Raw genomic sequence first — 24,937 nt, 5'->3', positions numbered from 1 at the left:
TATGGCCCAACCAGTAACGCTGAAGAAGCTGAAGTTGAATGGTTCTATGAAGACCTACAAGACCTTTTAGAACTAACACCCAAAAAAGATGTCCTTTTCATTATAGGGAACTGGAATGCAAAAGTAGGAAGTCAAGAAACACCTGGACTAACAGGCAAGTTTGGCCTTGGAGTACGGAATGAAGCAGGGCAAAGGCTAATAGAGTTCTGCCAAGAGAATGCACTGGTCATAGCAAACACCCTCTTCCAACAACACAAGAGAAGACTCTACACATGGACATCACCAGATGGTCAACACTGAAATCAGATTGATTATATTCTTTGCAGCCAAAGATGGAGAAGCTCTATACAGTCAGCAAAAAACAAGACTGGGAGCTGACTGTGGCTCAGATCATGAACTCCTTATTGCCAAATTCAGACTTAAATTGAAGAAAGTAGGGAAAACCACTAGACCATTCAGGTATGACCTAAATCAAATCCCTTATGACTATACAGTGGAAGTGAGAAATATATTTAAGGGACTAGATCTGATAGAGAGCCTGATGAACTATGGATGGAGGTTCGTGACATTGTACAGGAGACAGGGATCAAGACCCTCCCCATGGAAAAGAAATGCAAAAAGGCAAAATGATTGTCTGAGGAGGACTTACAAACAGCTGTGAAATGAAGAGAAGCTAAAAGCAAAGGAGAAAAGGAAAGATATTCCCATTTGAATGCAGAGTTCCAAAGAATAGCAAGGAGAGATAAGAAAGGCTTCCTCAGCGATCAGTGCAAAGAAATAGAGGAAAACAACAGAATGGGAAAGACAAGAGGTCTCTTCAAGAAAATTAGAGATACCAAGGGAACATTTCATGCAAAAATGGGCTCAATAAAGGACCGAAATGGTATGGACCTAACAGAAGCAGAAGATATTAAGAAGAGGTGGCAGGAATACACAGAACAACTGTACGAAAAAGATCTTCATGACCCAGATAATCACAATGGTGTGATCACTCACCAAGAGCCAGACATCCTGGAATGTGAAGTCAAGTGGGCCTTAGAAAGCATCACTACGAACAAAGCTAGTGGATGTGATGAAATTCCAGTTGAGCTATTTCAAATCCTGAAAGATGATGCTGTGAAAGTGCTGCACTCAATATGCCAGCAAATTTGGAAAACTCAGCAGTGGCCACAGGACTGGAAAAGGTCAGTTTTCATTCCAATGCCTAAGAAAGGCAATCCCAAAGAATGCTCAATCTACTGCACAGTTGCACTCATCTCACAGGCTAGTAAAGTAATGCTCAAAATTCTCCAAGCCAGGCTTTAGCAATACGAGAACTGAGAACTTCCAGATGTTCAAGCTGGTTTTAGAAAAGGCAGAGGAACCAGAGATCAAATTGCCAATATCCGCAGGATCATCGAAAAAGCAAGAGAGTTCCAGAAAAACATCTATTTCTGCTTTATTGACTATGCCAAAGCCTTCGACTGTGTGGATCACAATAAACTGTGGAATATTCTGAAGGAGATGGGAATACCAGACCACCTGACCTGCCTCTTGAGAAACCTGTATGCAGGTCAGGAAGTAACAGTTAGAACTGACATAGAACAGACTGGTTCCAAATAGGAAAAGGAGTATGTCAAGGCTGTATATTGTCACCCTGCTTATTTAACTTATATGCAGAGTACATCATGAGAAACGCTGGGCTGGATGAAGCACAAGCTGGAATCAAGATTACCGGGAGAAATATCAATAATCTTAGATGTGCAGATGACACCACCCTTATGGCAGAAAGTGAAGAGGAACTAAAAAGCCTCTTGATGAAAGTGAAAGAGGAGAGTAAAAAAGTTGGCTTAAAGCTTAACATTCAGAAAACTAAGATCATGGCATCTGGCCCCATCACCTCATGGGAAATAGATGGGGAGACAGTGGAAACAATGTCAGACTTTATTTTTCTGGGCTCCAAAATCACTGCAGATGGTGATCACAGCCATGAAATTAAAAGATGCTTACTCCTTGGAAGGAAAGTTATGACCAGCCTAAGCAGCATATTAAAAAGCAGAGACATTACTTTGCCAACAAAGGTCCGTCTAGTCAAGGCTATGGTTTTTCCAGTGGTCATGTATGGATGTGAGAGTTGGACTTGAAGAAAGCTGAGCACCGAAAAATTGATGCTTTTGAACTATGGCATTGGAGAAGACTCTTGAAAGTCCCTTGGACTGCAAGTAGATCCAACCAGTCCATCCTAAATGAGATCAGTCCTGGGTGTTCATTGGAAGGACTGTTGCTGAAGCTGAAGTGCCAATACTTTGGCCACCTCATGTGAAGAGTTGACTCATTGGAAAAGTCCCTGATGCTGGGAGGGATTGTGTGCAGGAGGAGAAGGGGACAACAGAGGATGAGATGACTGGATGGCATCACCAACTCGGTGGTCATGAGTTTGAGTAAACTCTGGGAGCTGGTGATGGACAGGGAGGCCTGGCGTGCTTCGATTCATGGGGTCCCAAAGAGTCAGACACGACTGAGAGAGTGAACTGAACTGAACTGAACTGAAGAGTTTCTACACATAGGATCATGTTATTTGCATTAAATGAATACAATTTTATTTTCTTTATTCCCTGATATATGTTTTTAATTTATTTTTCTGGCCTGATTGAACTGTCTAGAACCTCTCACACAGTATTGACTAGACGTGGCAAGAGCAAGCATCATCTTTTCATTCCTGATCTAAGAGTGAAATCATTCAAACATTCATTGTTAAGAATGGTCAGCTTTTCCTGGTGCCCTTTGTAAGACTGAGAACATTCCCTCCTATTACTAATTTGTTGAGAGTATTTTTTAAACTTTAAGTGGGTATTGGGTTTTTCTTTTCAAAAGCTTTTCTGATTCTGCTGAGATGGCTAAGTGATTTTGTGCTTTATTCCACTGATATTGTGTATTACACTATTTGGTGTTTAGGATGTTAAAGCCATTTTGTGTTTTTTGGGAAAATCTCATTTGGACATGGTATATAATCCTTTTGCTATGTTGATTAGATTTGCTAATATTTTATAAAGGATTTTTGTATCTATATTCATTTAGGATATTTGTTTACAGTTTTCTGACCTCCAGATGAATTGGAAGTTTCTTCCTTCTTTGAAAGAGTGTGATGGATTGGTATCATTCTTTCTTCAAATGTTAGGTAGAATGCATAGTGAAGTCGCCTGGATCTGTTCTTTTCTTTGTGGGAAGCTTTTTAATTACTAATTTAATTCCTTTACTTGTTATAGTTTATACAGATTTTCCACTTCTTGTTATGTCTCTCTTGGTAATAAATATATTTGCATAAATGTGTTCATTTCATCTAAGTTATTTAATTTGCTAACATAAAGTAGATTGCAGTATTTTCTTACAGTTATTTAAGTTTCTGTTGGAGAATTACTAATGCCCCCTCATTCATCCCTATTTTATTGATTTGTGTCATCTCTCTTTTTTCCTTTGTCAGTTTTTTGCCTATGTATCTTTATCAATTTTTGTTGACTTTTCAAAGAACAAATTTTGGTTCCATTGATTTTCTCTGTTGGTTTTCTATTTTCTTATTCATTGATTTCAGCATTAGTCTCTTAATTTGGGTTTGATTAGCCCTTCTTCTTTCTTGAGATGGAAGCTTAAATATTTTATATCTTTATTTCTTTCTAATGTAAGTGTTCAGAGCACTCAGTTTCCCTCTGAGCACTACTTTTGCTGTATTTCCAAGTTTGAATATGTTATGTTTTCTTTTTCAAGTAATTAAAGATATTATCTTATTTTCATTGTGCTTTCTTATTTGATCTTTGGGTTATTTATAAATGTGTTCATTTGGAAATATTTGAGATCTCTCAAAAATTTTTCTGCTGTTAATTTCTAGTTTAATTTTATTTGGTTCAGAGAACATACTTCATATGACTTCATTTCTTTTAAATTTATTGAGACATTTTATGTCCTAGACTTATGGTGTATTTTGGGAAATGTTCTGTTTGTCCTTGAAAAGAATGTGTATTCTGCTGCTTTGGGGTAGATAGAGTATTGTAAAAATATCAGGTCAAGTTTATTGAGTTGTTAAAATCTTCTCTAACAGTATTGATTTTCTGCCCAGTTGTTCTGTCAATTGCTGGACATAGAGTATTGAAATCTCCACCTGTGATTGTTGAACTGTCGATTTCTCCTTTCAGTTTTGTCTATATTTGTCTTATGTATTTTGAGGCTCTAATATTAGGCACGTATACATTTATAACTTCCACATATAGTGACCTTTGTATCAAGAAGCGTCCTTCTTTGTCACTAGTAATATTTCTTGTCTTAACCTCTGTTTTCCTTGATATAAGTGTAGCCATTCCAGCATTTTTAAGACTATTATATGTAGGGTAGTTTTTTTTCACCATTTTACTTGTAATGTGTCTCTTTTTTTTTTTTTGGAGGATAATTGCTTTACAATATTGTGTTAGTTTCTACTGTAGGACAATGTGAATCAGCTGTAAGTATACGTATATCCTTTGCTTCTTGAGTCTCCCTCCCAGCCTTTTTCCCACCCTACCCCGCTAGGTCATCAGAGCCCTGAAGTGAACTCTTTGTGTTGTATAGCAGCTTCCCACTAGTGATCAATTTCACACATGGTAGTGTATATATGTCAGTGCTACTTGCTCAATGCAGCCCACTCTCTCAAATTATGTCTCAATTTGTTGTTTATCATTGGTCAATTTTTTATGGTTCTGCAATATTTGTTTGTAACAACTTTGTTTTATGCTTTTTTCTTTTTTTTTTTTTTTTGGTGGGAGAGAGGATTTTCCAGTGTCGTCATGCTGCCACCATCAGAAAGCCAAGCTTTCTGTTTTACCAAAAAAAAAAAAAAAAAAGCTTCCTGTAAAGAAGTTAAATAATACATAGAAGAGTAAAGAATAAAAATCAATTCCTCTGTATTTCAATTGTAACTACTATTGACCTGTGTGAATACTTTTTCATACTCTTAATGCATTACCATGTTATTTTAACTTAAGAGAACCACACATTATGTTACCAAGTCCAAGCTCCCTCTGCTCACCGTAGGATAGGCCAATGAATCCGAGAGAAGAGGTGTTGAGGCAAGGAAGAGACTTTTATCCGGGAGCCAGCAGACTGAGAAGATGGCAGGCTAGCGCCTCAAAATAACCATCTTATTGGGGTCTTGATGCCAGATTCTTTTATAGATTAGAGATGAGGGAAGGTAAGGAAGCCAAGTAAAAAGGTCATTAATCTTGCAAACCGGAGAAGGCAATGGCAACCCACTCCAGTACTCTTGCCTGGAAAATCCCATGGATGGAGGAGCCTGGTGGGCTGCCGTCTATGGGGTCGCACAGAGTCGGACATGACTGAAGCGACTTAGCAGCAGCAGCAATCTTGCAAACTTCTCCTAGAATGGCAAACCTTAGGCAGGGGATGTGTTAATTTCTTCCTTCCTGCCATCCAGAGGTGGAACAGTCAGGCAGTGGGGCGGGATTCTCTGGGGCAAACCATTCTGTACGATTATAATAAAAGCAACGAAAAGCATGTCAAAAAAACAGTTTCAACAAGGAGTCAGAATTGGCTTCCTCCCTGCAGCAATTACAGAATGTTTTAAGTACTGTGTGGTTTTTTTTTTTTCCATTCACCAAGATAGGGGGTATTTCAGTATCAGTGTGAATAGATTTACATCATCCTTTTTAATGCCTGCACAGAATTCCATTTTATGACACAGTTTTCCTATAATTTATTATGCAGTCCCTCACTGAGGAGTTTTTAAATGGCTTCTTTTCTTTCTCATTTTACAAGCAATAGTGTGATAAATGTACATCTTTGCACATTTGTCTAGGTATCTTATCAGAATAAACTTCTATAGGAAATACTGTCAGTAATCAGAGTGTGATCATTCTGACTCTGAGGATATTTTGTTACCCTCCAATTTATACCCCTCCCATCAATGTATATGGATAGCTATTTCATAAAATTCATAAGCTCATTATTTATATGTTTCCCAGGCTAATGATTGGAATTGATAATTTATTCTTGCCTTTGTTTGTGTTTATTTGATTACTAATGCTTCCTGGTGGCTCAGATGGTAAAGAATGTGCCTGCAATGCAGGAGACCTGGGTTTGATCCCTGGATTGGGAATATCCCCTGGAGAAGGAAATGGCAACCCACTCCAGTATTCTTGCCTGGAGAATTCCATGGACGGAGGAGCCTGGTGGGCTACAGTCCATGGGGTCACAAAGAGTCAGACATAACTGAGCAACTAACAATGCTATTGAACATTTTTTGTTTCTATTGAATATTTATATTTCTTTTTCTGTATGAATGTCCCATTTTCTGTTCTTTGCCCATTTGTCTTATGTTGGTATTATTCTTTGTTAGGACTCTTTCTCACTTGCCATGTCTATCTATTTCCCTTTCCCATTTTTTTCATGTCTTCAACTTTGTATTTCTTCATTTTTTGGCCTTTAAAAAGTATTTTTATAGCAGAGCACAGGCTATGTAGTCCAAATGCTGTGGTTCTAATTTTAACTGGCCAATTGTAAGCTATGTGATTATAGAAAATAAGCGACTCCATGCCTCGGTGTCCTCAGGTGTCAATTGTGAGTAATGCTAACATCTACCTCTTGGGCTTCCTTGGTGGCTCAGATGGTAAAGAATCTGCCTGCATGCGGGAGACATGGGTTGGATCCCTGGATTGGGAAGATCCCTTGGAGGAGGACATGGCAGCCCACTCCAGTATTCTTGCCTGGAGAATCCCCATGGACAGAGGAGCTTGGTGGCCTACAGTTCATGGGTTGCAAAGGGTCACACACGACTGAGCGGCTAAACACATAGCATAGCACCTCATAGACATTATGCACATGTTAAGTGTGACAATAATTGTAAAACATTTAGAATGCTGCCTATAAGTTATTAATGAGTCTCAGCTATGATTATTGCTATGTAATAAAATCTATAATTTTTTTCTGATAATCTGGCTTTCATAGGCAGGCTTTGCCTAAAATTTTGTGATCTAAATGTGCTTATGAAGGGAGGAGGGGCAAGGTAGGGATACGGGGTTAAGAGACACAAACTACTACGTATAACATAAAAACAACAAAGACATATTGTACAGCACAAGGAAATATAGTCATTATTTTGTAATAACTTTAAAGAGAGTATATCCATAAAACACTGAAACTCTGTTGTGTACTTGAAACTAATATAATATTATAAATTAGCTGTACTTCAATAAAAAAACCTCAGAAATGTGTGCTTGGACACTCTTAAGGTTTTAGATGTGTTTACTCATATTTTGTTCCAGTGTTAACATTTATACACTTATGTAGTCAATTTATTTGCATTTATTTTGGTCAATGAGATGTGTATCAAAAGTTTACTTTTTTCCAAATGAATGACCATTTTGTTCATAATTTATCTTATGAAATAATTACCAAATAATATAAGAATTTGTTGCATAGTATATTTTATCTCAGTAATTTGAAATGCCTGCTTTGTTTTTTTTTCTTTTTATTTTATATTGAAATGCAGTTAATTAAAAATGTTGTGATAGTTTCAGTTGTGCACCAGAGTGATTCAGTTTTACATATACATGTATCTGTTATTTTTCAAATCCTTTTCCCATTTAGGTTATTACAGGATATTGAACAGATTCCTCTGTGCTATATAGTAGGTCCTTGTTGGTTATCCATTTTATTTATCTATTTATTTTTAGATTTTTTATTTTGTATTGGGGGTATAGGGATTAACAATGTTCTGATAGTTTCAAGTGAACAGTGAAGGGACTCAGTCATACATATGCGTGTATCCATTCTCCTCCAGACGTATCTTCCATCCATGCTGCTACATAACATTGAACAGAGTTCCATGTACTATACAGTAGGTCTTGTTGATTATTCATTTTAAATATAACAGTGTGTACATGTTATACATTCCAAATTCCCTAACTATTCCTTCACCTGATCCCTCCCCCAGCGGCCGTAAGTTCAGTCTCTAAGTTTGTGGGTCTGTTTCTGTTTTGTAAATAAGTTCATTTGTGTCATTTCTTTTTAGATTCCACATATAAGGGATGTCATTCATTATTTCTCCTTCTTTATATGACTTACTTCACTCAGAATGACAATCGCTAGGTCCATCTATGTTGCTGTAAATGGGATTATTTCGTTCTTTTTTAATGGCTGAGTAATACTCCACTGTATATATCATCTTCAAAATTATGAGAATATCAATGCTTATCTCAGCACAAGAGATAGTTGCCTGAAAATTTATATGCTAATTATTTAGAAAAGTTGCTTGATGTGTAAATGTTTTGATGCATATTAGAAGCTATTTTAATCATTACTGTGAAAGAATAGTTTTATATCTAGACTAGGACAATAGTTTTATATCTAGACTAGGACAGTAAGACCCTCCAGTGAATTATACTCCTGTGTCCATGCCCCTTTGCAATGTCAATTTCTTAGCCCTCATCAAGAATTGGAGTCTGTTTTCCCACCTCTTAGATTTGAATAGGGCTGCATCTTGCTTTGACCAATAGTACAGTAGAAGGGACCTTGTATGATTTGTATGCCTGGATCCTGAGAGGTCTTAAAATGTCTACATTCACCCCATTAGTAAATTTGGATAGAATACTTGAGGTGCCTTGGGTGACTGTCTTGGATAACCACTAGACCCATGAGTGAAGGCACTTTGGACCATCCATTCCCAGTAAAGCTCTCAATCCCGGAAACTGCTTGAGTGACCCCAACTGAGATTAGAAGAAAAACTCTCCAGTGGGGTGCAGCCCAAACTGCAAATCTGTGAGCCAATAAATGTTATTTTATGTCTCAGTTATATTCCTTTGAAATGTCATAGTAGGTAACTCTGACTATAGTTTCTCATTTTATTTTAAAATTAAATAATTACTTCCAACTCTCAAATGGGACGTTGCATTCTTCAAGAATATTTTACTCTCTTTTCTATAGTTTCTGTTTGAATCTATACTTCAATTATCATTCTGGCAGCACAAATGTCTATGAAGATATAGAAAAAGACAAAAAGTCACAATAATACTTAAAAAGAAAATTGACAAATTTTTGGATGATCTGTGAACATTTTTTATACTAATTAAATAGGGGATAGATCTAAATTTAGAGCAATTGCTGGCTCACCCATTCTTCTCCCCAGCCATCCTGGTCATTTGAAACTAAACGACAACCAGCCCTGCTGCCAGTCATTATGCCCTCCCTGTCCCATCAGCTAGAAAGCTGGTATCAGTACCAAATGATCATTCTTTTGCCCAGAATCTTCTCAGTTTTTATTTGCAATATAAATTTAGGTTGATTACAAAAGATGAATACAAACCTCTAATGCTTTAGGAAATATACCAGAATAAAATATGATAATCAGCACTTTCAGCTATTATTTTCATGTAGCCAAGTCTATTTAATCATGCTTCACTATTATGTATAAGAGATGCTCTGAAGAGCACAATTTTAAGTATTTTCCCATATAGATTTTATTCTGTGCTATGCACCTTAGTTGGCATATGACAACTGCCAAAATATAAAAAATATTTTATTTTAGAGTTTAGGAAAAATGATAACAAGCTTCAGGGAGTCAAGAAGAAAATTAAGACCAACACATAAATGAGTTGGCATGGCAACTTTTTCTATATCTTCATAGACATTTGTGTTGCCAGAATGATAATTGAAGTATAGATTCAAACAGAATTTATAGAAAAGAGAGTAAAATATTCTTGAAGAATGCAAAGTTCCAGTTGAGAGATAGAAGTAATTATTTAATTTTAAAATAAAATGGGAAATTAAAGTCTGAGTTACCTACTGTGGCATTGCAAAGGAATAAAACCGAGGCTCAAAATAACACATAAATGAGTTGGTGTGGTAAAGAAAAACCTTTACCATGGAGTTAGTAGTAAAGAACCTGCCTGCCAATCCAGGAGAAGTAAAGAGACATGGGTTTGATCCCTGGGTCAGGGAAGAGGCAGTTGAGGAGCAAATGGCAACCCACTTCAGTATTCTTGCCTGGAGAATCCCGTTTCTGGGGAGCCCAGTGGGCTATAGTCCATGTGGCTGCAGAGTCGGACATGACTGAAGTGAGTTAGCACACAGAAATGAGTAGCTTGGAATTTTCCATAAAGTAGTTTCTGAAATAAAGACAATCAGGAAGACGGACCTCCAGCATACCTAAAAGCAAACAAACAAAAACCTAGGCCATAAACAAAATTATTAATGACAAATCATTTGGCAACAGCTACAGAAAAGATGCCCTAGTAATTCAACCATAGGCTATGGTGTTTTGAACTTCTGTGTTGGATAAAAAAAGAAAGTAAATTGGCTGGAATCAAATCCCCCAAATTGAGAATTTCTCAGTTCTCCAATTTTCAGTTAATACGATTATCTTGTATTTGTTGTACAGTCACTCAGTTGTGTCCGACTCTTCACAGCCCCATGGACTGCAGCACACCAGGCTTCCCTGTCCTTCACCATCTCCCAGAGTTTGCTCAAACTCATGTTCATTAAGGCGGTGATGCCATCCAACCATCTCATCCTCTGTCGTCCCCTTCTTCTCCTACCTTCAATTTCTCCCAGCATCAGGGTCTTTTCTAATGAATCAGTTCTTCACATCAGGTGGTCAAAGTATTGGAGCTTTAGCTTCAGCATCAGTCCTTCCAATGAATATTCAGGATTGATTTCCTTTAGGATTGACCAGTATGATTTCCTGAAAGTGTAGTCCAAAGAACTCTTGAGAGTCTTCTCCGACACCACAGTTCAAAAAGATCAATTCCTTGGTGCTCTTGTATAGGGAAATATTATTTTCTATTTCTGTTGTATAGAAATCTCTATACAAGATATCTTGTACAGTGAAATATTTAAAATAGTGAATTTAGTCCTGCTCTTTATGACAGGCTTGATGTTTCTGATTATTTTTCTAGATGTCAATCATGAGAAAGTTCTTTTTGTAATTTATCTGTGAAATATCATCCCATATTCTTCTAGATGGAGATGAGATGGTAATGTGTTTTTTTCTAATCTCACTAAGAAAAACCTTTAGGGGACCATAAAATATTTAGATGGTTTAATTTGATTTTCTGCCAAAGATGCTTTTCCCAGCATCAAATTGCACACCATTCTCTCTGTTTGTTTAACATATTAAGAGTTCAGCAGTAGGATAGGTGTCAGGACAACTACTCCAGTCTATAGAACCTATATGCCTTCCTTTCCCACCCCTCCAACAATTTTCATGGTCCATGAATCAATCCTAACTTATAACATGGCATGACCCCTAGTTCCCTAGGGGTATGTGTGTGTGTATGAAAGTGTTTATAATGGATGTGTATGTATATCTAAACCAGTGCATAAGATCTCAGAAGAATTTCTCTTGCAATTTAAATTTGTATAGCATTTTATTATTTACAAAGTACATTAATATCAACCATCTCATTTTACAGTTTCCTACCTGGAGTGTATTTTGAAGAAGTAATTGCCTTACACTTTGGAGAAATGACTGTGAACGGGACAGGCTTAAGTGACATATCCAAGGTTACAGGGAAAAGGAAGAGCACAGGTGGCCACCTGAATCTCTTTACCCAATGGAGTGCTGGTCCAGAGACAGCAAACAGTTTCACGATACCCAATGGGTGAAACTGAAGAATGATACTCCTCTCTTTACTATTTTTTCTTAGAAGTACATTTCTTTCAGAAACATGTCCAGTGTAACCTGGGTAGCATTATATAGAAATATGTAAGGATTAAATTTACTACTATATAGCATATATTTTTTGTTATTTATTTTTAATGGGTATTAAAATTATTTTTAATGAGTACTTATTACATTAGTACATTAAGTACACTAAGTACATTATTATTTTTAATGAGTACTAATGCCAATTAAAAATAAGGTTCTTAAATGCCATTGTCTTAGGCAATTTTGAGAGAGTTCCAGTATAGTACACTGCACTCTTTCCTACTAAACACACACACATACTATACTCACACACACAACATATACACATTATATAGTATATCAGAAGTTAATGAATATTAATCAATAATTAAGCTGTTTCAGCTTAACTATTCAAAGAAATACCTAATTTAGTTCAAAGTAAAAATATCAGAATTAGTGTTGCCCCCACCCATCACACACTTTTTTTTCTTTTCATGGAAAAGCATTTGGATTTTGATACTTCAAATGTTTTTTGAAAATGTTGATAAATACAAGCTGTACTTGGAGCTGGGTGACAGATATGCTTTCAACAAATGGATTTTTTATTAGAGGATGGACTTTTTCCAAAAACCATTCAATCTCAGGCCTTTTGCTGCAGGTAGGTTTCAAGGGAATGCACGAGAAAGAAGAAGGGCCCCATTACCCATGGGATGTTGTAGTTTCTTTAAAATCAGGCTGCTCTTACTTCCTGTGAAGTTCATAAAATCCTGCTCCCTTTGCTTAATCATCCAGAATGAAACCTGCTGAACAGATTTTCTTCTGCTTCCTTGCTGCTCCGACACTGCCTCCGGCCAGGCTTGTCAGGAATATTAAGGATGGCTTTACTGGCCAGAACTCTCTTCCAAACTGCAAAGGAAAATTCCTTTTAATTCTGTGGAAAGGTTTCTCTCCTGCTTCAAATTCAACATAAAAATGTGTTGCTGCTCCTGGCAGTGCCATCTGCTTGATGGCAGAGGGCTCTGGGATGCCCACGAGCACTATCTGTTGTTCCTGTGCCCTGGGAAATGAAGGCATTTCTAATGTCAGAGTGGTGCCCTGGCTGAGTGGCACAAGAATGACCCCTTGCAAGAGGTGATGTCTCTTATTATCTTGTTACCAAATTAAGTCATATGGACCCTGTTTGGGCTCTAGCCCAATGGGCAAGATGAGGACATGGTAATTAGATAAGCCTCCTTTGGTCAGGGCAAGCTAACAATGTGTACCAATCTTGAACACCAGATGTTTTTCTACTTCAGGGCTGGCAGGGCAAAATCAGCAAGAGCTTGGAGTCCAGGGAGGTCTGCAAGGCTGCTCTGGGTGAGGAGAAGACTTGCTCTCGCTGCCACCCGATGGATGTCTCCTTCCTGCCTCAGTGCACCTGTCCCCTTTGCCATCTTATAGATGAACAGTCACAGGTGATGAAACAGTTGATAGAAACATGTACATACAACTTTTAGACAAATCATTGGTCACATAAGTAGGAATGATTTCATCTTCTGTGTGGGTTGGATGTAAAACACCTTTTTAATTTTAACCACTGTTGTGAGCCAGCCTTGTGGAAGTGGGAGAGAGCCATCTGCTCCGGAAAGGTGATTATGAATAACACATAATGAAGCTCCCTTTGGCCAACACTGATTGGGGCAGAATTGCGTGGTGATCATGACAGCTTGGAGATCGGGAAAACTGAGTCTGCAGAGAAACTCTCCCCCTTACTATCACTGTAACCTCAGATAATTATTTAACCTCTTTTATATCTTTGTCCCTTTATCTGCGAAGTGAAGATAATCATATCTGCTTCACAGAGTTCTTGTGAGGACTGGGTAAGAAAATGTACACACAGCACTGTGCCTTGCACATAATAAGTGTTCAATAGATGGTTGCTATGACAAGAACTTGGGCATAAGCAAGATTTCTTTATTACTGATTTAAGAGCTCATTTTTAAAAACATTCCTGAAACCTTTGTTATTTTCTATAAAACTTAATATAGACACTAATAATGTGAATATTTCTGTCTTATAATGTTACTCAGAGTTACTATGGGACTTTCCAACCCTCCATTTCTTTCTTCTTTCCTAGTTCCAAGCTTCTGCATGTTTTACTAAATCCCACCAAATCATGACTACTTCACTTTGAGAAAGGGTCCATTTGCAATCCTACTCAGTGTCTCAAGCTTCTGATCTCTAAAAACTTGACTTTCTACATCCTCTTTGCCAATTGTTTTCTTTTTTTAATTAATGGAATAGTTGACTGTGCTGGGTGCCTTGCTGCATGTAGGCTTTCTCTAGTTGCGGTGAGCAGGGCGATTCTTTAGTTTCGGTGCACAGCCTTCTCATTGTGGTGGTTTCTCTTTGGACTGCAGGCTCTAGAGCTCTTGGGCTTCAGTCGTTGTGGCTTGCGGGCCAGTTGCAGCTCGTGGACTCCAGAGCACAGGCTCAGTAGCTGTGGCTCACGGGCTTAGTTTCCCCATGGTCTGTGGAATCCTCCCAGTCCAGGGATTGAAACCAAGTCCCCTGCATTGGCAGGAGGGTTCTTAACCGCTAGACCACCAGGGAAGTCCCAATTATTTTCTAAGTAGATGTGGCCAATGGGTGACAAACCTGGGAAATTGGAGGAGTAGGGGAGGGAAGACAGGTTACTATTTTGCCGTCTCCCTGGGCTTTGGGTTGCATTTCTAGCATAATCGGAGTCTCCATAATTCCATCTCTTTCTAGCCATCCTCTCTGTGGCCACAGTGTCCACTGGGCAGATCTCTGCCACAGCCTCGGTTCCCATCTGAACCCCGACTCCACGAGTGACTGCTCCTCTGTGGATTTGGCCTCTGTCTGGACGCTCTGTATTCAGATCTTTAGTAGCATCACCTCCTTTGTCTCTGCAGCTCTAGAATAACTTGTGGCTCTGGGTGTTGACACTAAACTCTGAGCATCCTCACCATTCCCTCAGTGTCTCTAGCTCTTATTCCTTTGTAACTAGTGTCCTATCTTAATAACCTCTATTGGACTACTTGGTGTGGTTTCTCCTCCTGACTAGACCTGACTGATTCAATCATGGTGATTCCACAGCTGTTTTCTAAGCAACTAACCTAGTGGAGAAATTTGATTTTTAGTTGAGCTTTGTATTTGAGAGGACATTTACAAAAATAGGTATTGAACTATGACTCAATTCTTTTTTTTTTTTTATTCAAGAAAGCTAAAATTCCTGCTCTAAACTTTGGTGACTAACTGATTTTGTTAGCAAATAGCTATATAGTAGAGATTCTGTGCTTGAGACTTATAGGTAAAAAAGTACAATGAAGTTCAACACATAGCTGCATGCCCACAGAAGGGAGAAAAGACTTTAGTTTCTTCATTCTTACTGTTAGTGCCATAGTTCCTGATATTCAGGAGTTTGAAGTAGAAGTAGTTTCAAGTTTATCCTAAATAAGAGAGCTTAGAATTATGAACTAAATCTAAAATTTATGTATTAAGATTTTATATATTTTTGTATATTTTGTATGTAAGATTTATGTATTTTTTTCAATTTTTTAAACTCTTAATTTTATATTGGAGTATAACTGATTAATGGGCTTCTCAGGTGGCACTAGTGGCAAAGAATTCACTTGCCAGTGCAGGGAGTATGGATTTGATCCCTGTATCAGGAAGATCCCCTGGAGAAGGAAATGGAAACCCACTCCAGTATTCTTGCCTGGAAAATTCCATGGACAGAGGAACCTGGTGGGCTACAGTCCATGGGGCTGCAAAGAACTGGACACAAATGAGTAACTGAGCACCATAGCTAATTAACAATGTTGTCATAGCTGCAGGTGGATAGCAAAGGAACTCAGCCATACATACACACGGAAAGAAGGTTTATTTTTCCTCTGTCCTTCACTCATATAATTCCTCCAAATCAAATAAAGAAAGGAAAGAATAAACAAAAGAAAATTCCTGTTAATCAAATATAAAAAAGATAATTTAATAGTAGCAAACAAATTTTCTGCTTAGTTGCAGGGAATTTCATAAAATAATTCTGATATTTCAAACCTGTTGCTTAAGTCAGTGCAAAAGAATCAAACTTATGTCTTCCTTCACTTTATAGATCATTTGTAATTTGAGGGGAAAATAGCTGCCCAAAGGAATAAAGGAGGCTTGAATTCTGAAGTTTAGGAAAATTTTATTAACTAAACATCTCAAATAAAACAAAACCAGATTCTCTTAGGCAATCAGAGGACCACATACATAAGCTTTCATCTTTGTGCATATGGGCTACACTCAATAGGAAAGAGAACATGGAGTTGTCAAAGTGTCCCAAGACATATGTCTCTGTTTAATTTCTTGAATTGATTCTTTTCTGTTTCCTATACTTATTGGAAAAATATCATCATTCCATCAGGGTTATGGAACTTATCTAAAGTTGTGAAATATCTGCTCTGATGGCTTTATATGACCACTATGTTAATGTAAATAAATAAATGTATTCAGTTGATATTTCAGGCAAATGTGCACTAAAGTAAGCTAAGAATTTTCTTAGTTGGCACACCTGGTGCTTAGTAATTATTAAAAAATATCACAGTTTACCAACAATAATGAAACTCTAATTTTTTAAAAAAGTTATTGAGGAAGGAAACATACACTAATGAGAGTATTTCTTAAAATACCCATAAAAGTAAGTCAATTAGGAAAAAAAAATGTAGTGTTTTAATGACACAGAAAGAGTTTGTAAAGGAAACTGGATCCAGGACTTACATGTCTTTGGATTCCATCATTATAAAAGTGTAATATAGTAATGGAAACATATTCAAAGATTGATGCAATTATAGAGGAAACTAGAAAGCATCATATGAGAAAAAGAAAATTAATGCAATGCTTATTTATTTATTGATTCAAAGGACTATATTTAAAATCTGTTTTAGATTTAAAGAAAAATTGAGCAGAAAATACACAGAATTCCCAGATACCCCCTTTTACCCTGAATGTAGTTTCCTTTAATTATTAATGTTTTGCATTGGTGTGGGGCATTTGCTACCATTGATAAGCCTATATTCACACATTATTATTAACTAAAGTTTATAGTTACATCAGAGTTCACTATTTGCATTATGTATTTTATGGGTTTTGGCAAATGTATAATGACACTTATTCGCTGTCACAGACAGTATCATTCTGAATAGTTTCACTGCCCTGAAAATTCTCTGTGCTCCACTTAGTCATCCCATCTTCGCTTCTACAAGCCCCTGGCAACCACTGATCTTTATGTTGTTTCCACAGTTTCACCTTTTCAAGAATGTCATAGAGTTGAAATCATATAGCATGCAGACTTTTCAAATTGAATTATTTCACTTAACAACATGCATTTAAGGTTCCTCCACATCTTCCCATGGCTTGATAGCTCATTTATTTTTATTGCTGAATAACATCTTGTCATACAGATGTGCCATGAATTATTTATCCATTCATATTGAAGGACATTTGGTTGCTTCCAAGTCTTGGCAATTATGAACAATGCTGCTATAAACATTTATGTGCAGATTTTTGTCTGGACGTAAGTTTATAACTTATTTGGATACTTCTGTGAATTTTAACATTTATGACAAGTTTATGGAAAATATGCCATAAAATTTATGTTAGTTGATTTAAAAATATTAACTGAACTGACAAATTTCTATAATATATACATGCAAATTTACCTAAAGAAGAATTCAAAGATCTGGATAGTATTATAATAACTAATAATTGTATCAGTAACCAAAGCTATTCCCACTAAGAAAATTCCAAGCACAGATTCTCTACCAATATGTTCAAGGGGTGTTCACAGAACAAATATTTCAATCTTAATTATACTATTCCAGGGTGCTAAAGTTTTTTTTTATGAAGCTAGTGTAATTTCAATACCAACGTGTAACAAAGCTAGTAAGGAAACAAAACATGGGAAAATTTTATTTATGAATTTATGAAGCAAGGATACAAAAATCATGTATAATATGCTTACAACGATAATTTAGAACACGTATAAAGCATACTAGTATAATCTACGATGACAAATTTGGGTTTATTTCTGGAAGATAAGCTTGTATTAATGTTAAAATGTATCTGAATATAATTTGCCATACTACAAGATTAAAGAAGATCACAAAATTACCTCACCAATTGTAGAAAAAGCACTCAATAAAATGTAATATTCACTGATGTTGATGTTCTTGGCAAATTAGAACCAGAAGGGAATTACCTGAACTGACTCAAAATCAACAGCAAATCTTATATAGAGTGAGGAGAAAAAACTGATAGCTCTACTTCTGAGTTTGCAAAAAAGACCAAAATTCTAAGTACTAACTTTTTATTCAATATTTTACCAGTGTTTCTAGAGAGTGTTATCACCAGAAAAAGAAATATGTTTAATGACCTAAAAGAACAAAAATATAAAAGGTTATTTGCAAATCATATAATTGTGTACAAGGAATAGGTACCTTCAAGTAAATCACTTGAATTTAAGAGGAAAGCAAAGTTGCTAAATGAAGTTTATATAGTAAAATTATTATGTTCCTATTCTGTGCTTAGTCACTCTGTCTTGTCTGACTCTGCAACCCCATGGACTATAGCCCACCAGGTTCCTCTGTCCATGGGGATTCTCCAGGCAAGAATACTGGAGTGGGTTGCCATGCCCTCCTCTGGGAATTACATTCCTATGCAACAGTAATAAATAGTAAGACTACAAACAAAAGCTGGCTTAAAACTCAACATTCAATAAACAAAGATTGTGGCATCTGGTCCCATCACTTCATGGCAAATAGATGGGGAAACAATGGAAACAGTGACAGACTATTTTTTGGGGCTCCAAGATCACTGCAGATGGTGACTGCAGCCATGAAATTAAAAGACACTTGCTCCTTGGAAGAAAAGCTATGACAAAACTAGACAGCATATTAAAAAGCAGAGACATCACTATGTCAACAAAGGTCTGTGTAGTCAAAGCTATGGTTTTTCCAGTGGTCACGTATGGATGTGAGAGTTGGACTATAAAGAAAGCTGAGTGCTAAAGAATAAATGCTTTTGAACTGTGGTGTTGGAGAAGACTCTTGAGAGTCCCTTGGACTGCAAGGAAATCCAACCAGTGCATCCTAAAGGAAATCAGTCCTGAATATTCATTGGAAGGCTTGATACTGAAGCTGAAGCTCTAATCCTTTGGCCACCTGATGCGAAGAACTGACTCATTGGAAAAGATCCTGATGCTGGGAAAGATTGAAGGCAGGAGGAGAAAGGGATGACAGAGAATGAGATGGTTGGATGGCATCACTGACTCAATGGCCATGAGTTTGAGCAAGCCCCTGGAGTTGGTGATGGACAGGGAAGCCTGGCGTGCTGCAGTCCATGGGGTTGCAAAGACTCAGATATGACTGAGCAACCAAACTAACTGACAAACAAAAAATTTAAAGATATTATTTGTACTAGCACCAAGCATACAAATTATATAAAACACATTTAGCACAATATGTTCAAGAACTCTATGAGGAGATTTAAAATATAAGTGAAAGATATTCAACAATACCTAAATAAGTAGAAAAATAAGTTACATTAATTATCTTTAAGTGATTATAGATTCAGTGCAATCCTAGTTCAAAATCATAGCATGGTTTTTCCATAAAAATTGACAAGCTAATTAAAAAATGTTATATGTAAGTTCAAGAGACCATATAGATACAATCTTAAAAAGACTTGCTTTTCTGTATATTGAGACTTATTGCCTGGGTATATATGTATAAATATATGGAAATACTGTGTTGTGCACCAGGGACTAATTTAGTGTCATAAGTCAATTACACTTCAACAAACAAGCAAAGAAACTGGTAGAAAAAGAAATAAGATTTGTGACGACTATAGGTGAAGGGGTAGGAAGAAGGGAAATTAGATTTTAAAAGATTTATTACAAAGCTATATTAATTAAGACAATGTGGCATGCATGTAGATAGACAGACTAATGAAAATGGAGAGCCCCAAAGCAGATGCACACACATATAGACATGTATGACAGGGATGGCATGGAAGTTTAGTGGAGGATGAACAATATTTTCCATAAATTCTATTCAGGCCACATGTATTTATATGAACAACACATCAAAATCCTAATTTATATCATACACAAAATACAGCCTGGGTGAAAGGCAGAATTATTAACACATGAAAATATCTTCATGATCTCAGGGTACAGAATAATCTATATCTTTAACTTCATGTTGGTGTAGTAAAAAAGAGAAAAATATAATAGTAGACAGCCAACAATATTTATTGACTTGAACAGGACATTTCTTTATGTGTCAAGATGTAGCCACTATTTTGTACACTTTAGTCTTCTTTGCTTGCGTGAGCGTGTGCTAAGTCGCTTTAGTCGTGTCTGACATTTGTGACCCCATGGGCTGTAGCGCTCCAGGCTCCTCTGTCCATGGGATTCTCCAAGCAAGAATACTGGAGTGGATTGCCATTTCCTCCTCCAGGGGAATCTTCCTGACCCAGGGATCGAAACTATGTCTCTTATGCCTCCTGCATTGGCAGGCGGGTTCTTTACCATGAGCGCCACCTAAAATACAAAACACGGGACTTCGCTGGTGGCACAGTGGTTAAGAATCCACTTGCCAATGCGGGAGATATGGGTTCGATCCTTGGTCTGGGAAGATTCCACATGCTGTGGAGCAACTAAGCCCCTGCACTGAAACTATGGAGCCTGAATGCTATAACTACTGAAGCCCATGCAGCTAGAGCCACGCTCTGCAACAAGAGAAGCCACTGAAATGTAATCCCACATCCCACAGCAGGCTAGTCCCTACTCATGGCAACTGGAGAAAACTCGAGCAAAGCAGTGAAGACCCAGTGTGGCCAAAAATAAAATAAATACATAAATAACAGTACAAAATTATTAAAAGAAAACAATACAAAACACTTCAAATGTCAAACAGTATACCAGTGATATCTTTGTAGCATTTTACTATAAGAAATACAAAATTTGCAAAAATGCCTTTTTATATGCATTGTAGTAAACTTAGAGTATTCAAATATCTAATAGACTTTTTTCTTTTTCCTGAGATCCAATTGATTTGCAATTATAATTATATAATTATTTTGATTACAATTATTACAGTAATATAAACTTCAAGTGTTAAACAGTGATTCAGAATTTTTAAAGATTATACTCCATTTATAATTATTGTATAATACTGACTATATTCCCTGTGTTATACAGTATATCCTTGTAACTTATTTACTTTATACCTAGTAGTCTGTATCTCTTAGTCCCCTACCCCTATTTTTCCCTTCTTCACTTGCCTCTCCCTACTGGTAACCACAAGCTTTTTCTCTATCTGTGAGTCTGTTTCTTTTTTGTTATGTTCACTAGTTTTATTTTTTAGATTTCATGTATATGACATTATATAGTATTTGTCTTTCTCTCTCTGCCTTATTTCACTGAGCATAAACAAATACCTAATAGACTTTAAACATTCTTTGCCATTTACACAATATAACTGTTTCTATTTTGTTATTCAAATAATATCAGAAGGTTGACATCTTATTTCTAAAATGTGAAAAGAAAAATATGTGAGAAGAAAGGGAAATAATAAAAATGAGATATATTTATAGACCTCTGAGAATTGTTTTTCTAAGGAGTAAAACAACAAATGGGACTTACTTGTTTTAAAGACTCTCTTTACTTCTAAAAAGCTACTAAAGCTAAAGTTATTTCTTCCAATATAATGCTTTTTCTTCATAAAATATTGGGTTCTATAGCAAACATTTTAGCGAGAACAATTTTTTTTCATAATGTGTTCAGCTTAATGTTGCAAAAGTTGCATTCCTAAGAAACTGTGTTATCAAAAACAATTATTTAACAGAGAGAAGACAGTTAAGGGCTAGAAAGTTTCCATCTTGCAATAACAAACTGAATTTTACTATAGGAGTTTCAACAATAATAGTGCTTTTTAAGTATGCACTGAATGTTTATGTTCCCCCAACGTGACTGTGTTTGGATATAAGACCTTTAAGGAGGTGATAAATATTCAATGAGGTGATAAAATATTCAATGAGGTAATAAAGGTGGACCCCCCAATGCAATAAGGCTGGTTCCCTTATAAAGAAGAGTAAAGGACACTAGGGTTCACTTGACCATGTGAAAGAACTGTGAGAAAATTCATTTCTGCCATTTAAGGTACCCTGTCTATGGTATTTTGTTATGACAGCCTGAGATGACTAATATAAGAGCTAAAAATGCATTGCTGTAAAACCTAAACATCTCTCACTAAATGTGGCATTTGTGACTGCCAGTATTTGCTCCATGATAATGTCCATTTCTATCATCAGCAGAAACTTGATTAGCATAATTTCTTACAAACAATATTTATTTCACCCTTATTTATTGTTTCATTAGTTTTTGCCATTTAACTAATCAGTCCAAAACTTGGCAACTTAAAAATATATCCATTTATTTTGCTCATAATCTTTAGTTCTGGTTTTAGCTGGGATCCTTAAGAGTTGGCAGTTACCTGAGGGTCAGCAAGGGATATCTGTCTCTGGAGGTGGGTCTGTGGCCTATAACATTAGCCTGTAAGTTTCTCTTATTGTTTTGCATACTTTTATCCCAAGCCTTAAGCTCAGTGTTAGGAAAACTGTGGGAACGTAATAAATACTTGTTGGACAGAGGGTATTAAGACAGTGACCCTGGACTGTGAATTGCCAAAAAACATGGAGATCCTTCAGAGAGCTGACCAGGGTCACTCTTCGGGGAAAGTGTTGAGACCACTGGGGAACAAATGGGAATTACATAGAAGGTCTTTGCTAGGAGTTAATCCTTCAAGAAAAACCACCCTGGAGCTGCTGGCAGCAGAACAAGAGATGCCCTGATGGAAGGTTTTGTTGACAGGAATTGCCTTAATAAAGGCAGGGACTCATTGTTGAAAATCTCCAGTTCATCCCTTGTTGTAGACCACGTAGTATGTGTTCAGTCACTAGGCTGTGTCTGACTCCTTGTGACCCCATAGACTGTATCCCAGCAGGCTCCTCTGTTCATGGATTTTCCAGGCAAGAATACTGGAGTGGGTTGTCATTCCTTTCTCCAGGGGATCTTCCTGACCCAGGGATCAAACCTGCGTCTCCTGTGTCTCCTGCGTTGGCAGGTGGATCCTTTACCACTGAGCTACCTGGGAAGCCCTAAATATGTGTTACCTCCTCACTAAGGAGAGTCACAGTTTGCCCCTTACAGCAGCGCACATGAATTTCTCACACAATCTAGTCTGTTCTTAATACAGTTATCCTGAAGCTAGGTAAAATGAAATGAAAACACTTTGAGTCAAAACTGTTGTAAACACTGTCAGGACAGTATTTGAGTGATATATGAACTATGATCCAAAAGGATCATAACAAAAGTTTGCAAATTATTTTCTTATACAGTATTACAGTGGATGCTTTAAACACCCTTTGTGAGGTGGGTAAGTCAAGTGTTATTGTATTATGATTTCACAGGTATGTAAACAGGCTCAGAGGCTCACAGATCTTGCTCTATCTTACAACTGATAATTAGTGAAATTAAGATTCAAAAATTATCTTAGGATTCCAGTTCAATTACTTTTCTCAAGGCAATGTTGCAATTCCAAAAGAAAAACTCAGTTGAAAAATAAAGGATGTTTCACTTAGGTTTTGTTTCAAAGTCTAAGAAGTGTAGTTGTGGCCCATGGGGAGAAAGTATTTATGTGAAGATATTTGTGTAACTCAACAGTCTACTTGCTAACTTTCTTTAAAAGAGACTTTGAAGGCAGACACTTGAGCCATGCTTGCAGAACAATCCTTCAGAATTTATTTTTCACATTCAGCTTAACATCTATTTACAAAAAGGTTTAAGTTGAACTGATGGTAGTAATACGAAATTTTGGCCTGTATTTTCCAAAATTTTTCTCAACTGAAATACATAATAATCTCTGAGAACCTTGCTTTAAGCTTGCATTATTTTCTTAAGATAAAAAAAGAAATTGTCATTGTTTGTGGGCAAAAAAAAAAAAAAAAAAATGAAGTGATGTTCCAAGCATCAAAGATGTTTTAAGTGTTTTAAGAATACAATTACACTATTCATCTGTTTTCCCTTTAGAACCAATGTTCATGCATACCAGCTATGGTAGGCACTGTGTTGGATGGGATGCTAACATGTAGTATCAGTTGAAATAAATTGAAATTCCTTCATTAGAGACTAAACACCACCAAGAGAGGAATAAGTTTCCTTTAATCTTTCACATGAAGAGGCAATCTCTTTAAATTCAAGTAAAGAATTTTGCATACTTATTATATATTTGGCTGATGGAACTTACACAGGTACAGGCTAAATGTCATTCTTTACAAAGAAAGTGCATAGTAAATATCTACTTCTGCTATTTCCTATAACAAATGACCACTCTAGCAAGCCAAACTCTTTAACAGTACAATTCCTATCTTCTTTTTCCATCCTAATAGTATTCTCTTACATTGATTTGATGCTTCTATAAATGCATAAATCTTGGCATTCAAATGAAGCAGCAAGGAAACTCCTCTCGTCCTTGTCCAATGTAAATTCTCACCCCGCATATTGCGGGTAGGATCATTAATTTCCCCTGGTTTGCTGGGACTTTCCTGGTTACCGTGATGAAAATTCTCACCCAAGAAATCCCTTAAGTCTGGGAAAAATAAATGGTTAGTAATTGAAGGGCTGTCAAACCTGGACTGTTGGTATTTTGGAGGGCTGATCTTAACAGACTTTTTAATTTACTTTTTAACTTGTATGTAATTTCAAATTTTCCAAGGAGTTGAAAGCATGCAAGTGTGTGCACACACACATACCTTTTATCCAGATTAGTAATTGTTTAATTAAACTTTCTATATCATCTATCACCCATCTACCTGCGTTTTAGAATAGATGGGAGATATGCCCCTTTAACTCTAAAAATTAAGTGATTATTTCCTAAGAATGAGTACACTCTCTTTATAACCACAGGATATTCAGTATGTTCATTAAAATTCTAAAATTTGGCATTTATGCATACTCTAATTCATAGTACATATTCAAATTTCATTGAAAGTTCCATGATATCCTTTACAGATTTTCCTATACTAGAATCTAATCCAAACTAAATGAATTTCATTTAATTATTTTGTCCCATTAGTTTTTATGTCCTTTTAGTCTTTTTTAGTTTACAACAGTTTTACATTTTTTCCCTGTTTTTCTCATCCTTGAGATTTTTGAAAAGTATAAGTAGGTCTCTTATTGCATAGAATGTT

The 24,937-nt window shown here is 36.5% G+C and overlaps 1 pseudogene; it reads right to left on the bottom strand.

Annotated features, from left to right (window-relative positions):
* Nucleotides 1–12,428: 12,428 nt before the first annotated feature.
* Nucleotides 12,429–24,247, bottom strand: LOC110135391 (CWF19-like protein 1 pseudogene; annotated as a pseudogene).
* Between the last annotated feature and the right edge of the window lie 690 nt (nt 24,248–24,937).

Source organism: Odocoileus virginianus, chromosome 19, assembly GCF_023699985.2.
Source record: "Odocoileus virginianus isolate 20LAN1187 ecotype Illinois chromosome 19, Ovbor_1.2, whole genome shotgun sequence".
NCBI lineage: Eukaryota > Metazoa > Chordata > Mammalia > Artiodactyla > Cervidae > Odocoileus > Odocoileus virginianus.
The sequence above is the reverse complement of the archived record's forward strand: the minus strand, read 5'-3'. Positions and strand labels throughout refer to the sequence as shown.